Here is a 17,658-nt window from a genome sequence, read left to right on the forward strand (position 1 = left end):
CTTGGTTTCTGTTGCTTATGTTCTTGCTCTTGCCTTTCCCTATCTGGTTATCTCTTGTGTTAGCTGACCTTGCTGTCTCTGACTGTGGCTTGTCTGTCCTGCCAGCCAGTATGTCAGTACTCTTAGGAGATCACCTCTCTCTGGGAGAAATTTAGGTATGGAGATCTGTCATACAAGGTCAGCTCTGGGATACAGAGTGACCAGTAGGATTCTGGCCCCAAGTGATCCTTGGTTCCTGTGTCCTGTTGGCTCTGTGAGGGTCCCTCTTGGGCCAGGAATTTGAAGAGAAGTGGTGATCTTACCTGTGTTTGCAGGTGTGTAGGCATTCCTGGGAGACCATTTCTCTCCTGGCAGTATTTGTGTAAGTAGCTTTTTGGCAGGATCAGCTCTGGGTGCAGACAGAAACAGGAAGACTCCTGTCCCCAGCAGTTCCTTGGTTCCTGTGTCCTGAGGGTTCCAGAGGGGTTCCTCTGAGCAGCAATGAGGGTCCTACCTGCACTCACATGCCTGTCCCCACTCCTGGGAGACTTGCATCCTCCAGGTGCTATTGGGTATGGAGCCCTGTGGCAGAGGATCTAACATTCACAGTCTTTCAGAGCTTGCTGATGCCTTGGTGATAACATTGTTCTAAGGATTTTTGCTAACATTTTACACAAAATTTAATTTTACTCTTATAAAACTACATCCATTGAGTATGCTGGAATTAAATAAAATAATAGGGTATTTAAAAAATGTTCAGTGTGTGAAGAAGTGATCATCTGTTTTATGAACTAATTGTGTGATGTATTGCGACTTTTGTTCTTGCTGTTGCTGCTCATAGCAATGTTTTGAAGGATTGGTCAATGAGCCATATCATAAACACTGTTAAAATGGGATTCTTGTGCATGAAATACATCTGAGCTCTTTTCTGTATTATCAGCAGAATTTCCTTTTATAAAAGATCGGCTTGATTTCAAATGAATTTTGTAGCCAGAATGAACCAACTGATTTTAAATGATCTTAGCAGGCACAATGTCTGATTTAGTAAAGTTCAGTGTTTTCTTACCCCAAATATTCTCCCCCCTTTCTGTCTGTTTGTGTGCATGAGCAGGCGCGCGCGCGTGTGTGTGTGTGTGTGTGTGTGTGTGTGTGTGTGTGTGTGGTGATCTGGGGGAGAAAATAAATAAAGTGTGCATACATCTCAGCAACAGAAATTACCTTATGGTTGGGGTTGGCAACACATCTGTTTGCATTTGCTGAAGGAGGAAAAACAGAAATGCAGACAATGTCAGATTTGCTGGATGCTTAGAAGAGGATGATAGACTGTTCATCTCTACTTCTGTGTGCCTAGTGGGTCGGTATGTTTTCTCAATGACAGTTACCATTCACATGAATGGTTTTTCTTCTCTCAGTTTCCCTTTAATTATCCCTATTGCAAGGACCAGAGGTAATGGGACATTTTGCACAATTTATAGAAGCAGAGTGAAAGTAATAATTTCTCCTTGGAAAAACTGCTGAAATGTCACCTGCAGTGAGGACATGCTTGGCAACAACAAGGTCATGTACTTGGCCATTTAAACAGTTTGATCAAAGCCAGAGGGCCCCAGGCTTTCCAAGTGCTATAACTTCACAGCAGGCTTTGTGACTTTGCCCAAATACATCAGCAATTTACATTTGGATGGAAAAATATGTTTCAGGTGGATAGTAGTTGATCTTAATAGTTTACTGAACTAAGCTTATGTATTAATTCTTTGATGTATGTATGCCTTCCATAACTATGTCTTTAAGAGATAAACAACATTTATCTATTTGAAGTCTTTAAAGATGTGGTATAGTAGACAAGTCATAGATTTTTCTGGAGCATTTCTCTTTAGTGAGCTTTCCATTACTATAACAAAATATCTGAATCAATCAGCATGAAAGGTTGGTTTTATGGATTATTATTTCACAGTTCATGTTCAATTGTCCTGGTTCTTTTGAGTCAGTGGAATGTCAGAACATCCTGGCTTGGAGGATGTTGTAAAGTAACCTCTTGGGGTCATTCCAAACCCAGACAATAGCTCTATATACTTCTGTTCTGTCAATTGTTTGCTATTTTACTTTGGGACATTTCCCCCAGGTCTTTGGGCCTTGGTTTCCTTACATTTAATGTAGGAAAAACTATCTTAAAAGGCTAGTTTTTAAGAATCAAAAACCAAACTTCAGGAAAAGCAACTGTATATTTTCCATAAGTTTTTCTTTAGTGTAAATTATTAATATGACTTAATATGTATGATTCAATATTTAGAATAGTACGATTCAATTTTAATATTCTGCTCAATTCTGTTTTTCTCTATTTTAGAAAAAAATATGACAGAGTCATCCAGTCCATTTCAGAATATTTGTTGATTATGTATTCTGTGTTCATACTCCTTCCATAAGTAACTTGGAAGATAGAAAAACAGATTTTTAGATCTAGAATGACTGTGGTTACAATTGACTTGGGGATCCTTTTCAACAGAATAATAAATATAGAAAATTTTCAAGATCTCTTTAAATTTTCTTTTGACAGAATCAATTGAATAATAAAGTAAACATTCATGTTGAAAACAGGAGGCACAAAAATAAATTTGTGGTTCTTTTATGTTGACTGAAGCTTGGTAAACTTCAGTGTCTGTGCATTTAGGTGAATGTGACAGGAGCATCGTGAGTCACAAATAAGTGGCTGCTACACAGTGGATATTTGTTAAATATTTGGCTTTTCAGTTAACAGCATTTTCATCTATACTTTGCCATCCACAATTTTCATGCTTTTCACTATGTTGGGCTATTTGTGGGTATGCTGTGGAGGTCTGTCCTGTGCATACAGAGTGTCCCTATTATGCATAGCAATATACCTAGTCATAAGATCTCTATCTTCTTTCCCCACAGTTATGATAACCAAAAATGTCTCCAGATGTCGCTAAGTGTCACAAATGTCATAGTCACCTCTATTGAGAACAACTGATCTCACTTTACACTCAGGCTTTTTTTGGGGGGCGGGAGGAGACCAATTTTCATTTAACAGCTGATCATTTAAATAGGTTTAGCTATGTCTCCTGGCACAGTCCATGAACTCAGCATACATTGTGTCTTTAAATTCTGTGCCTTTCTCTGAGTTGCCTTACTGTATCTAATAGGATGGTCAGTGTAATTGAAATGAGCAGTTTATATCATGCCATAATCTGTAATATTCACCAGGGGTAGAGTGGTGACTACAGGGTAGCTCTTTAGCTGTCCCAGTATTCTCTGGACCAGAATGGAAAGCATACTAAAAGGCTACATTTACAGTTTCTGGGGATCAATAATTTTCTAGATGGAGTATATTCTTTACTTAAATTTACAACAATGAACCCATCTTATTCAGATACAATTTCCCTGCCCATGGACAGTGGCTCTTGATGTGGAAGTGCATTCTGATTTTGTTTTTATTCATGATAGTTTAATTTAATTTCCTCTCCTTTAAACAAAATATTCAAATTTTTCCTAGGGGAAAAGGGTCTAGGGTCTGGTTTAAATCATTTGTGCAGACTAGCCTGTGAAATACAATTGGTGTTGCTTGAGGGTGGCTTTACAGGCACAAGAGATCTAAATTGTACATAACTGTGAAGTTAAATTAGGGCCTCCTCTGCATGATGCTCCCTGAACTATAAATCTCCCATGTAGCTTCAAATTCTGCCTATAAACAACTTGGCATTAAAATTCATTTATTAAGATACACTGGACTAGAGCAGGTGTGGGCAATGATGGCAATTAATAGGGAAAGGCCAGAGAAAACGAGATAAAATGGAAGTAGCAGAGTGGAATGGGGAAGCCACGGAGCATGAAAGAACACATGCAAAATGAGCCCCTGAGAATGATTTACAGGGCAGATTTAGTAAAAGAGAGACAGATAAGAACCCTTGATTTGTCATCAGATTTCTTCATCTGCATAATGTGCCTGAGGATATGCAAGATAGCTATTACCTAAGAAAGTGGAGTTGGGTAGAAAAGAGTTTGAGCTGTAATGTTATCCATAAAGCAACGTTTATAGCATCCCTGAAAAAAAAATCACTGATTGCATCAAGACCACCATCAGAGGGTTTGAAGCAAAGATAGGGTTCAAAACCTGAAAACTAGGTGTTTCCATCTTCTACATCTCAGTGGAAAGTAGGAGTTCTTAGATTTTAGCCAGAACTAAATTGAGAGGACTTTCTTTCAATATGGATGTTGGATTGGTCATAGTTTCTGGTTCAGTATGCACCCAAGTATTTTGTTTTCTGATAAATTTATGTATGATGCTATGTCTGCCAGACTAGAAGTCATACTGTGAACTAAAAATTAACTTTTCAATGGTATCCATGTGAAACCTATATTCTGGTTGTAGAACATGAGGGAAGATTACCTACCATCAAAGTATTTTGTGTAAGTGTGTGTGTGTGTGTGTGTGTGTGTCTGAGAGAGAGAGAGAGAGAGAGAGAGAGAGAGAGAGAGAGAGAGAGAGAGAGAGAGAGAGAAATTCTTTACAGGAGTAAGTATGCCTGGACTCACTTTGAGCCACTTCTTTGGAAATATAGGTTAATGAGTATATAAAGAGCATGAGTGATACAAGTCCTCAGGGATATATTCTATTATGAGAAAATTGTGTGTGTGAATGTAAAAATATATGTGAGCGTGTATGTTTGCGGGTGTGTGTGTATGTATGTATGTATGTATGTGTGTGACAGGGTACTTGATCCCATGTTTTTTGAATGGTCTGTCTCTGGTTGTGTTTTCCTTTAGTTCTCTCTCTCTCTCTCTCTCTCTCTCTCTCTCTCTCTCTCTCTCTCTCTCTCTCAGAAGATGGAAAAGAGTAATCCAGAAGTTACACTTTCAGGGATCACTGATTGAGAGTGGAATCCACTATAGAGTACTATGTTTGAACACTTTGTCCAGAGCTTCTGTCACTTTCTTGACTGATAACAGAAGCTCTTAGATTTGGGAACCAGCAGGCAGACACAGGCCATTAGGGTCATGTCTTGAATTATACTTACTTCCACTTTGGGTGAGCTTTCTGCTTCCTGGTTGGCCACTGTCTTATGATCAACCAGCTCAAGCTCTTACCAATATGGACGGATTACACTGCTACATGTTGCCTGATGGTCCAGTTCCATTTCTCTTGTCATTAAATACCCTGAGAGGATGCTGCTAGGGGAGAAAATGGTTTGTTTGATCTAGGGCTCAGAGTCTATCACTGAGGGAAGTCAAGACTAGAACTCAATAGAAGAACTTAAAATCAGGCCTTTTTTGCTGTTTTCACAGAATTATTTATCTAAAAATATTTAATATGTATATTTTAGGGCCACCTAACTAGGGAATGGTGTCATCCATAATGGTCCCTCCTCCATCAATTAATATTCAATACATCACCCCATAGACATGTTCATAAGGCAATCTGATCTAGGCAATTTCAAGACTGAGATTCTCTTCCAGGGTAAATGTAGGTTACATCAAGTTAACAGTTAAACTAACCAGAACACCTGCCATTAAAAATTCAATCCCTCGAAATCATGTGTCAAAAGAAAAACTCCATTAAGCTACTTCTATCAGATGTTTTGTTACAGCAATAAGAAACATATTACTAATATGTTTACTATCTTGCATTATTAGAGAGCCTAAAGGACCTAAGTATTAAAAAGTGTGACAATTTTAATACTCTATAACTTTCTCTTTTGCATAAACAAAGATACTTCAGGCATCCAAATCAAACATTTTAAATGCAATTTGGGAGAAACCTCATCCAAATTCAATAATCATTTTTAGTTATTCTTTGTGCTGTGCAATATATCAACTGGAAATAAAGCACATTTAAATGAATTAATCATATTTTTTTATTTTTCTCTTATATATTACATCCCAACTGAAGAGTCCCCTCCACCAGTCATCTCCACCCTCCCCCAAGATCCATAGTCCCTCTGCCACCACTCAGGAAAGAGCACGCCTCTCAAGGGCATCAACCAAACATGGCATAGCCAGCTACAAGAAGACCAGGCACATATCATCATATCAAGGAAGGACATGGCAACTCAGTAGGAGATGGTTCCACAGGCAGGCAAAGAGTTAGGGACAACCCCATCATCACTGTTAGGAAGCCCACCAGAAAATCAAATTACTTAGCCATAGCTAATATGCAGGGAAACTAGGTCAAACACCTACAGATTCCTTGATTTCTGTGAGCTGCCTTGAGTCCTGGTCAGTTGATTCTGTGGACCTTATTTTTGTGTCCCTGAAAATTCTGGTTTCTCTTGTACTTCCCCACTTCTCCACAGGAATCCCTGAGTCCTGTCTAATGTTTGGATGTGGTTTCTGCATTTGCTTTCATTAGTTTCTGGATGAAGTCTCTCTGATGCTACAATCCATAGACCCGGAGAAGATAAGTAACAAGGAGGGCTTAAGGGAGAATGCAGGAGTCTCCCTGTGAAGAGGAAATAGAATAGGTTTTGCTGGTGTACTGGAGTGAGTAGAGTTGGGAAAAAGAGTGATCAGGTGGGGGTGGGGAGGGAGGAGAAAATACTGAGACAAATGCTTGAAATTGGGGCATTTCAGGGGGCAAGGTAGAAACCAATTGCAATGGAAACACCATGGAATCTACAAGAGTAACCCTAGAAAAAAAAATCTTATTAATGGGGGACACATAGTCTGAACTGGCCATCTTCTATAAACAGGAAAGACATCAAATGGAGAGATTAGAACACCAACTCAGCCACAAAATCTTCAAACTACACTTTGTTCTGCCTAGAATGTTCTGGATTAAAGTCTAGAATTAATCCTTTTTTCTTCTTTCTTTTCTTATCTATGTTTTTTTTGTTTCTTTTTTAGACTACATCTTTCCATAGAACCAAACTCCTCTCAAAATTATATTCCTCATGTCTCAGTTTCTCCAGTGATAGAATTAAAGCCATGGCTCAACATATCTAGCTCTTGTTTATAATTTTGAAGTAGCTTGCAATATCTAAGAAATACTGCTTATAAATTAATGCATAATACAATATGAAATTTGCTATAATGAGGGTACATATGAAATAGAATGAGGGTGGATAAAAGGGAGTAGAAGATGCAGTACAAATGGATAACTTTTTCTAGAATGAGACACCAAATGAATGATTACTCAAGTGCATGATAGCTAGTAATTTTAGTTGGTTGAACTTATAAAAATAAGAACCGGCAAATAAATTTTCTAATCTGTTCTTGCTTTCCACATTCATCCATGCTAAATAAGGCTCTGCCTTTGTTGACTACTAAGTCTTTTTCCAAATAGCTCATAGTATTTGAAGTAGGTGATCATTTACTACAGAGTTAAAAGATAATTGGAATAATCTATTACTACTCCTCAAGAAAAGCACTGAGTTTTGAAATCTTCTAATTATGGACATTCTTGGATAGGGGTGTTATAGAAGCTGAAAATGGAAGGGAAAATGGGTTGATATGTTTCTAAAGGTTCCATAGTTTCATTGAGTGTTAGAGCTAGAATTAAATTTTAGATTATTATAGCTTTATAATACCAGTGGAACCTTTGTAACATTCTATTATTTCTCTTTGAAAGTGGAATTATATCCATGTTTGGAATACATTAAAAGATGAGAAATATGTTTGCCCCAGAGCGACAATGTTGGCAAATAGGATGTGATATAGCAGATTGACATTGTCATGAAATCATGAAAATTATCTCTTTTTTTAAGAAATCGTTTTTCCTTTTTTTCTTTTTCTTTTTAGTTAATATATGTTTGTGTCTGCACAGTAATTTATGTGCTTCCTCAGCAGGACTGCTATTTATAGGTTACTGGAAATGACAAGAGATCTCTATTTTGCTTTATTGATTAAGATAAAAAAATTACTTGTTATATGCTGAAACTCATTTCTCCAAAATCATATGTTGAGGCCCTAATTCCAAATGTGTTAGTGCTCAGAGATACAGATTTCAGAGGAAAGATCACAGGGACAGGACCTAATCTAATTGAATTGATGTTCTTATTGAATGAGGAAGATAATCCAGGCAGCTCTCTATGCAGAGGGAAAAGGCATTGTGAGAAGCTAATGAGAAAGGCATTTCTAAGTCACAAACACTATAGCACCTTGATTATATACTCCTAGTGTCTAGAACTATGAGAAAATTAATGTCTTTCTTGAAGCCACTCAGTCCACACCATTATCTTACACCAACCCACATTTGTTGATAAATTGCTTGTTAAGAACTAGTGTTATCCTAATTGTGTCCATTGTCCCTGTTGGTCTCATTGTCCTTGTGAGTCTCAGTGTCTGCAGAACATTACGTGGCTAGTTGAGACTTGGTTGATATTTCTGAGTATTTTTTTAAAGACTGCAAGATTTCTTGGTTGCAAATCTGAAAAACAAAGGCAAGAAATTGTTTTAAATGTATGTGATTCTACATAGTGAACTAATATAGTAATGGATGTTTTGCCCCTGAAAAAACTTTATTAATATTCATCCCCTGGATAATGAACACTTGTTGGTATATTTTAATGTTGTTTTCTCAGTACATTCCTCAAATTCATGTACAACATGTACTGTGACTAATGCAAACAGAGCAGTGATTGGTCCATTTCATTAAGGGAAGATTAGGTAGAGATTCAGAAAATTTCCCATGAAAGTTTGATGTACAATTCATTTTTTAATTAAAAGCAAATAGCCTTGCTTCCTGAGATTAGTCTATCTATTTCTATTTTAAAAAATAAAGAAGAGAAAAGAAAAGAAAAAAAAGAAAAGAAAGGAAAGGAAAAGAAAGGAAAGGAAAAGAAAAATATGCTGTTTAAAACATGTTTGAATAAAAATGGTAGAAAACTGTACAAAATTTTATTCCAAATGACTACCATACCAGAAAATGAGATAAAATAGTAAATTCCAGAAAGTACCTTTGAATAATCTACAGTCTAAACTCTTCCAGGTTATAGAGAATTAAAATCCCTACTGATCGAAATCTAGGTCACAGTCTAGTCCATATGCTATCAAAAGTGTTAGCAAGAATAAACTTTAGTTCAGAGTGTAGAGAATGTCTATCTGGATCTTTATTGCTCATTCTGACCTCCCCTCTAACTCACTGTGTTGCTAAAGGCAAGTGAGTTAATCATTTTGTGACTTCATTTTTCATTTATGTTTTTGTCAAATGGAAATAATAATACCTACCTCGTGGAGAACATTCAAAGGTTTAATTAAATTAGTGCCTTGAACTTCTTAAGTGAAAGTTGCTATAGAAATGCAAAGTACAATTACTGAAGTAATTTCTCCTCATCCTGTGTGCAATATGATGATTGAAACACATTTATGTTAATTGAAAATGTGACAAATTGTCTAAGAAACCCATCCTAATGTCCTGTGATGGACAGGGCAACAGATCAAAGTTCTTTATGATTAATTGAGTCACAATGTACTTATTTGGTGACAACAAGTAATCTAACACTTAGATAAAGATTTAGTTGCTTTAAATCACTCAATATATAAAATTTCTAATACTTAGAGACAAAGGCAATAAAATTTAGCTTAGAATCTGTATCAGAAATATGAAATGTTCTTATATCATTATAACATAAGTGATTCATTTCTATGGTTGATTTCCTGGTGAAATGTTTACTTTACTTTTTGGTAAAACACAAATAAATAACATTAACAACAAATCTTCCCAGTGCCATGAGTAAAGAAGATATGGGTTCTTCTAGGAAGGTTTCCACTATTAAATAAGGAGTAAGGAGAGTTAACATGTTCGTAAGAAGAAACAGCACTAGTTCCTTCTGTGGGCTAGAGAGATGGATCACAGTTAAGAGGATGAATTGTTCTTAAGGAAGATTCCAATTCAATCCTTAGCAACAATAGGAGGTTGCAACAGAAGATCTGACACTTTTTCTGTCTTCTGAGGGTTCTATACTTCTATACTTATGTTTCCTCCTTCTCTTCTTTCTCCCCACCTGTTTTTCTTTTTCTCTCTCTTCCTCTCTCTCAGATGCACATATGCATATTCATAGAAAGATGCATTAAAATTAGTAAGAATAATGCAAAATAATGCAATTAAACATGTTCCTATGAGAGAAAAGGTTAGCAGAGCTACATTCTTACCAGAGAAGTGACCACAAAGAATCTTTAGTAAGGTTGCTGAGAAACACTACATAAAGAAATCACAAAGCTCCAATAGTGGGTTATCAACAATAATAGTGTTGGGGAAAAATGATGAGAGAGAGTATAAATTTCTGTTTATGAAGTGGGGGTCATGATGGATTTACAAATGATGATTTATAGAAGTGCAATGAATAGTGATGCTTGATCATGGGAATGAATAACTGACTTTTAGTCCACAGACACTGGGAAATGGTGAACTAGCAGGAACCACACAAACACATCTTCAGACTCAGGTATTCTGTGACAATTTGGGAGGAAACAGTTGAGGAAACAGTTTAATCCAGCAACATGGCTACTTTGATCACATCCAAAGACCTGCTAGGTCTCTGTGATCTGGGTGGAATCCAGTCACCATTAATTCCTCTTACTGGGATCCTTAAGTACATGACTTTATTCCCAAGAAATAAGTTTTAAATGAGGAGCAGACATAATGACACATCAGAGAAAGATTTGACAGAATAAGTAATAGATAGGATACAGTCAACTCTTGGGAGAAAAGCTAATTTAAGAGCAGTCCAGGATGAAAGACTCAGTGCAGTCAGTTCAGATGAGCAGAATTTAGTTTCATGAAGTTCAGATTAGTGGAATTAAGCCCACTCACAAGTTTGTGCAGAAGTAGTTGAAGCAGGAAAATCAGAAAAATGCAGAAGATTAGAACAATTTACCAGTGTCAGTTTGAGGCCAATCAAACAGTTCAGTGAGAACCCAAGAGGAGCCAGATTGAATCAGTCAGCTTGGAGAGAAGTTTAATTTAGAATAGCTGAGTCAGCCAGCAAGAGTTTAGAAAGAACTAGAAAGGGTTAGCTTTTTTAGCAGGAAGTCTGTCTAATGTCAATTACATATGGTGAGTAGAAGTTACTTTTACAGGAAACAGTTGCTTTCTGAAAGGGGTTTTGTACCATTCAGGGAAAGTGAGGTTTTCCTTGGATTCAGCAAAGGTTTAAGTTCCAATTGCTCACCAAAGCCTCCTCAGAAAAGCAATACTGCTGCTAGGCTTCACACTGAAGCAAAGAAATCAATAGCTATGATGAGGGATTCTTGAGAGAAAAAATGAACAATGCAGCAAAATACATAAATACACTTAGCTGTATTTAACAAAGGGGGGTTGAACAGCTGGATATCACATGATAAAATTTATCAAGTCACAAGATTTCCTGTTTCAACAATTTAAACTATCAGTGGATTATAGATCTAAAAGTGAAATGAAGAACAACAAAACTTTCAGAAAAAAAATCTAGGAGGAAGTCACTATGACTTTGTGACTGGTAATGGTTTTAGATTTTAAGAGCAGAGGCACAGTTCAATAAGGAAATTTGATATAAGATAGAGTTATTTTCCTGCACTGTGGAAGATATTGTCAAGACAAGGGACAAAAGCAATATAATAAAAATACTCTAAATTCTGAGAATAAATATTTGGGAAGAACATATCAGAGAAAGGACTCAATCCAAATATACAAAAAATATAAAACTCAACAATAACATCATTAGTAACTCAAATAAAAGTGTACTGAAGGTTTTTCTAGACTCAGCACCAGAGAGGTTTGCAGATGGTAAGTAAGCATATAAAGATGGTCCATATCATCACTAGAGAAATCAAATTGAAGCAACAGTGAAGCTGAGGAGGCAGAGCTACGAGGATACTCCATGTCTGATGTCTTTTTCATTTATCTAGTGACTTTGAAGCCAGCCAGGGCTCCATAATAATTTTAAAACTGAAGAGAAAACCAGAAGAAATAATGAGTTGTCATCAAATTAATAGAGGAACCCAAATCCACATTACTTACCACAAGCCACACTGGTGAGAATTTGGAAGATTATAACTCTAACCCAGTGCCGGCAGAAATTCGGAATGTACAGTGTTAGTTCCTCACAAATCTCATCATTCTTTGGGTTTTATTTGAAGGAAATGACAACATATATGTCTACACAAAAATATCTGCACAGTTTTACAGAAGCTTTGTCTATAACTGGAAAAACTGGATAGCAAATACAATATACTGTAGTGAGTGAGAAGAAAACCAGATAAAAGATATTTAGACAAGGGACTATCACTCAGCACTGAAACAAAATGAACTACTAAATAGCTATCTGAAGAATTGCAGGGAAATTAAATTGATATTACTAAGTAAAGGGAGCAAAGCTGAAGTGTTAGGTACTCCTGTATTCCTACTATATGATTTGTAGGAAACAATAGTACCTGCAAAAGCCAGGGCTGTGAGAAAGAAAGGAGCAAGAATGTTTTCACGGCAGTAACATTTCTGTAAGATAATGTAATGTATGCAGGCCATTGTAAGCTTGTCCAACTTTGAGGAGAGCTTTGTTTTCTTTGTTTTATTGTCCTCCATCTGTTCTTTTCATGGTATAAAACAGCAAGCAAAATGTTTGCTAAACCCCTCTCTAACAAGTTATATGTAAGGTATAGTACTGTACAGAAGTTTCAGTGACGGTAAGTCCTGAGAATCTGTAAGAACTGGAGTTAGGAGGATAGGACATACTGATGGACAGTTTTATCTCCAGAGGACTTTGTTGGAAGGTCAGGAGCCTAAAAATGGATGTTTAACTTCATAAGGAATTAGAGTGAAGTAAGCTACACCTAATGTCCTGAGCTTGTTCAAGATGGGCAGACAGTTACACATTCCTGCCAGGAACATAGAGAGTATTCTTGCCACCTTTTATCATGAGAATAAGAGAAGAGTAGAGAAATATATTTTTAGCAACCAGGACACCATTTTGATTCTTGCCATTTGGGAGTAACGATAGGTATTTACCACATTCCAGATTACTATTTTTTTAAGTAGATACCCCAAATGTCAGCCTTATTACATTGCTGTTTTTTAATAGTTTTGATTAATATCCCTGTAAAACTGTTTTTGTTTGTTTTCTTTTCATTATTTCTCATACATATAAAAGTCAGTATCTACTTCAGGTGGACTCATAGGTTTTAGCAACTGAGGAATTTTTGGTACCAGCCAGTGTTACAGATTATATTGAAACCATCTCAACACAGTCAGCTTGTTAAGGGCCAGAAATGTAGAAGCGCATCTCTTTTCCTGATGTGGAATCCAACTCACCAACAATTTCCTGAGGGTTACATTCCATGGTCTGGCCAATTGGCTGGCTCTAAGATGTGGGTAAAATAAGATTTTACAACTTCTGCTATTCTGAAAGTCAAGTCATAGGAGAAAAAAAAAACCCTTCAAATGTCAGTATGTACGAAAGACTTGATACAACTTGATAATTTAGGAAGTCAGTAAGAGGACATAGCATTTAGGGTAGAAGATCACTTGCAGGAGCTCACTTTTCCTACGTTCTTTTAAAGTGATAGCACTTCTGTGTCATTTAGGGAAGACAACCCCCAAATGGAATAGGACTGTGTACAAATGGCCCAAAACATCTCTCTTAATCTGCCTCAATGTTAATGATGTATACGACACTGCAGACTCTGTGTCCTTTCTATCCAACTGAACCTTGTTACTTTCCACCACTCCATCACTCCTGCGAGCATTTGTTTTTATTTTGCTGGCTGCAAAAGTGGATGTAGGCACTGCTTTGCTGGCTGCCCTAGGAATACCCAAAAGGAGTTACTTATTACCACAACAGATGTGGATGATTTTGGGGGAAATGCTGACTCTATATTGTGAATCTTTATCTCTCTCAGGGAAAAATAAGGAATTTCCAATTGCCTACTAGCCATAAGAACAGAAGGGCTAAACAGCCTGGCAATAAAAGTAGAGTAGTAAAATTCTGACATAGGGGAAGAAAGAAAGGATAGGAAAGACTCGTGCCGGGTCTGACTAGAGGGGAGGCACATTTTGTCTCTCAGCAGTTCATTCTCCTGTTATGACTCCACAGACACAATTATGGGAAGGGAAGGAAAGTTCAGCCAGGATTTTGAAAACACAAATGTCTGCTATCTGAATAAAGGAAATACTTATGATGACAGCAGAAGTAATAGTAGACACTATTTGACTTTCCCCATCATTAGCTTTTTGCTGTTGCTATTGGCGTCAATAATAGTTAAGGGGTGGCAGTATTTTTTGGAATCATTATGATAAGCATAATGTCCCATTGTTATCCTCTCCCAGATGAAAGAACTCAGCCATTTGACATAAGACATTGGAAACTTAAGATTTGTCCTTTTATTGTTTGTTTGCTATATGATTACTGTGTTTAAAAGACATTCAAACCTATTGTGGACATAAATCTAGACTATCCAAAGCAATTTTGAAGTTAAAGGGGGAGCTAAACATTGGGTATTAAATTCTGACTTTAAAATGCCCAATAATGGGGAGAAGGAATCTGAAGAGACCACCTTTAATAGAGAAACGTGGCCACCTCCCCGTGGAGGAATGGGGCCGCCCACCTAAATTCAAATTTTTTGACCCAGAATTGTTCCTGTCTAAAAGAAATGTAGAAACAAAAATGGAGTAGAGACTGAATGAAAGGCCTTCTAGTGATCAGCACAGCTTGGGCAGGCACCAATCCCTGATACTATTACTAACACCATGTGTTTGTAGACAGGAACCTAGCATGGCTATCCTCTGAGAGATTCTACCAGCAGCTGTCTGAGACAGATGCAGAAACTTAGAACCAACCATTGGACTGCGGTCTCAGACCCCTATGGACAAGATAGAGGAAGGAGTGAAGGAGCTAAAGGTGATGGCAACTTCATAGGGAGAGCAATAGTATCAACTAACTCAGACCCCTCAGAGATCCCATAGCCTAAACCACCAACCAAAGAGCATATGTGGACTGGTCAATGGCCCATATGTAGCACATATGTAGCAAAGGACTGCCTTGTCTGACACAGGTGAGATCATCGACTTTGTACGTGCTGAGGATGCTGGGAAGCTACATAATTTTCTAAGGCATTTACAACATTATCCACTAGGGAATCTGGAACAAGAGACATCAATTAATAGATATGCTGTCTTTAACTTACCTGAGCATCTATCTACATGAGGTATCACTTAGATAGACATTAGTTCTTAAATTGGCGATTTAGGGAGATTTTCAATAAGATGAGAAGTTGAGCTCATAAATGCAATGTAAAGTGGGAATTTTTATTTATTTCTATTGTATGCTTAGGAATGTTTTGCTTCAGTGTAAGTATATGTGTATCACGTGTGTGCCTGGTGCCAAGGAAGACAAGAAGCTGTTTGATCCCCTGGAACTAGAACTAGAGCAATACACAAATGACCTTGTGGGTACTGGGAATAAAACCTTGGTGCAAGTATTCTTAACCGCGGAGCCCCAAAAGGAACCTTATATTTTTGTGTTGGCAGAGAAGGTCCACAGGTCTATTTTAATTAAGTAGTAAATAATTTGCAATGTTTGTCTTTGTTTTCACACAAGGTAGATTATTACTTAGAAATTGGTTGGAAACTTTTGGGAAGTGTGGAAGTGAACTTTCCCTTTCATTTCTCCCTTCCTTCTGGTGCTTTCCCTGCCCTCTGAGCTATATGAGTATCTGAATCCCAGCTCAGGTGCAGCCTTTATTGATCTTTTAGAAGCACTTGAAAGTTAGAGCTGAGAGAAACCTTGGGGACCATATAGTTAAATGGTTTCCATACTTTATTTTTAAACAACAAAGTGCTTCTTGAGAGTAGAAAAAAAAAGCTTAAAATAGAAACTTTTAAGTACATAAGAATAAAGTTGCGTTCGTTGAAGGTGGGAGGAGTGTTTGTGGTTTACTATTTCTGTTAAATTAAGTTCACATATCCTTTCATGAAAGATCCCAGGAACCACATGCAAACTCAAGTTTAAAAGGATAGCTTTTGAAGACCACTGATAACATCAAATGCTTTTATTTACAGAAAATAAAAATGTTATCAAAGACATGCCATTAGACTTAATTTCCAAATAAGTATTCTAACTTTTGGAATTTTCCTTGCAGTCTGTGAAGGGATGTCCTTCACTGAGTCACCTACAAGACATCAATAGATGCTTGTTCTTAGAATGATTGACTGACTAGTGAACATTGGATTTCTTAAGATTCAGCCTTTAAAAACACAGCTAAGAATGGAGGTCATAAAATGCAACTGGTCAGTGTGGCCTCTTCATGTTCCTGCGGCCTGGTAGCACAAACCCCTTTGCTAAAGTTCTATCTGTTTTGCTGAAAAGAAAGTGGATTTCTGAGAAGACATTTCTCGCTGAGGGAAAAATGTACCATAGGGAAGCAAAAGCTGCTTGCAGAGCAAGCTGCAATGAGTTTTAATAATAATAATAAAAAAGACTTCTAATTATCCTGCTTCTGATTTTGTGGGGTTTTTTTTTTTTGCTTGTTTTTCTGAAGTGAGAGAAAGAGAGAAAGAAAGGGCATGGAGTCAGGTGGGTGAGATGATGGATAGGATCTGGGAGGAGTTAGGGAAGGAAAACTATATCAGAATATATGTATGAAACACAATTAATAAAAAAATGGTTGTTTATGTAACTCCCTTTTTACCACCCCCCTTTTTTTTTTGGTCCTGGTATAAAATTCACCATGTCAGAATGGAGTTAACTCACCTCAAAGAGGTGATTAAGCCTCATTGACCATTATAATACATTATCATACATTAGTAACAAAATGGAAATTTATTTTCAAAACAATAATTTTGTCTTAATTTTTCACAATCTTCCCTGAATAAAAAAGTTCAGTTTTTAAGATGACCTTCTTATCTTATACCTCTTGGTTACTAATGCTTGTCATGATACAAGTCTGCTTACTGTGCCTGGGACTGGTATGTGGTCACTACACTAACATAAAGGGAACACACCCTTTCAGTGGTATGAGGCAATTCTGTGTATGTGTATGTGTGTTTGTTTGTTGGCATATGTGCAATGTGGTAATTGAACTTGAACATGTGCTTGTGTGCATACACATCTGGAGTGTAGACGTTAACTTCATGTGTCATTTCTTAGGTATTCTGCCACTTGATTTTTTGAGACAGGGCCATTTACTGGATTGGAGGATGATAAAATGACTAGGCTATCTGTTTAGGGATATCTAGGAATCTTGCCCAGTTTAGTCTATCCAGCAGTGGGTTCACAAGCATGTGCCAGCACACTTGGAACTTTTAGAAATATTGTAGAGATTGAACAGGCCCTTAAACTTGAATGGCAGTCTCATTGCTTACCGAGTGATAATTTTGGCAATATAGAAACCAAAACTATTGTTCTTAGTTAGTTTTCTTCACTGGTAGGCTGTCCATGCTCTGTGAATGGAGCCCTGCACTCATGTGTGTAGTGGTGGCTCCTAATTGGATTCATTGGGTTATAGTGAAAGGATAGAGAAAAGATATGAAGAGGGGTATGGTGTGGGTATAATAGAAGAGTTAGTAGAGTGATTTAAAATCTCAGTATTATAAGACTATAAATGAGTGACCTTTGTATAACTCTCATATAGAAGACAACATTTTGAATAAATGTCAAAATATGAGCAAGAGAACAAAAGGTCAACCTTGAACATGAATTGTAAAGGGAGTGTACACCTGATTCTCTCATATGGATTGGCATACAGTAGCTTACTTGGTCT

This window comes from Mus caroli, unplaced genomic scaffold, assembly GCF_978045245.1.
Source record: "Mus caroli unplaced genomic scaffold, Mus_caroli_1 scaffold_3, whole genome shotgun sequence".
Taxonomy (NCBI): Eukaryota; Metazoa; Chordata; class Mammalia; order Rodentia; family Muridae; genus Mus; species Mus caroli.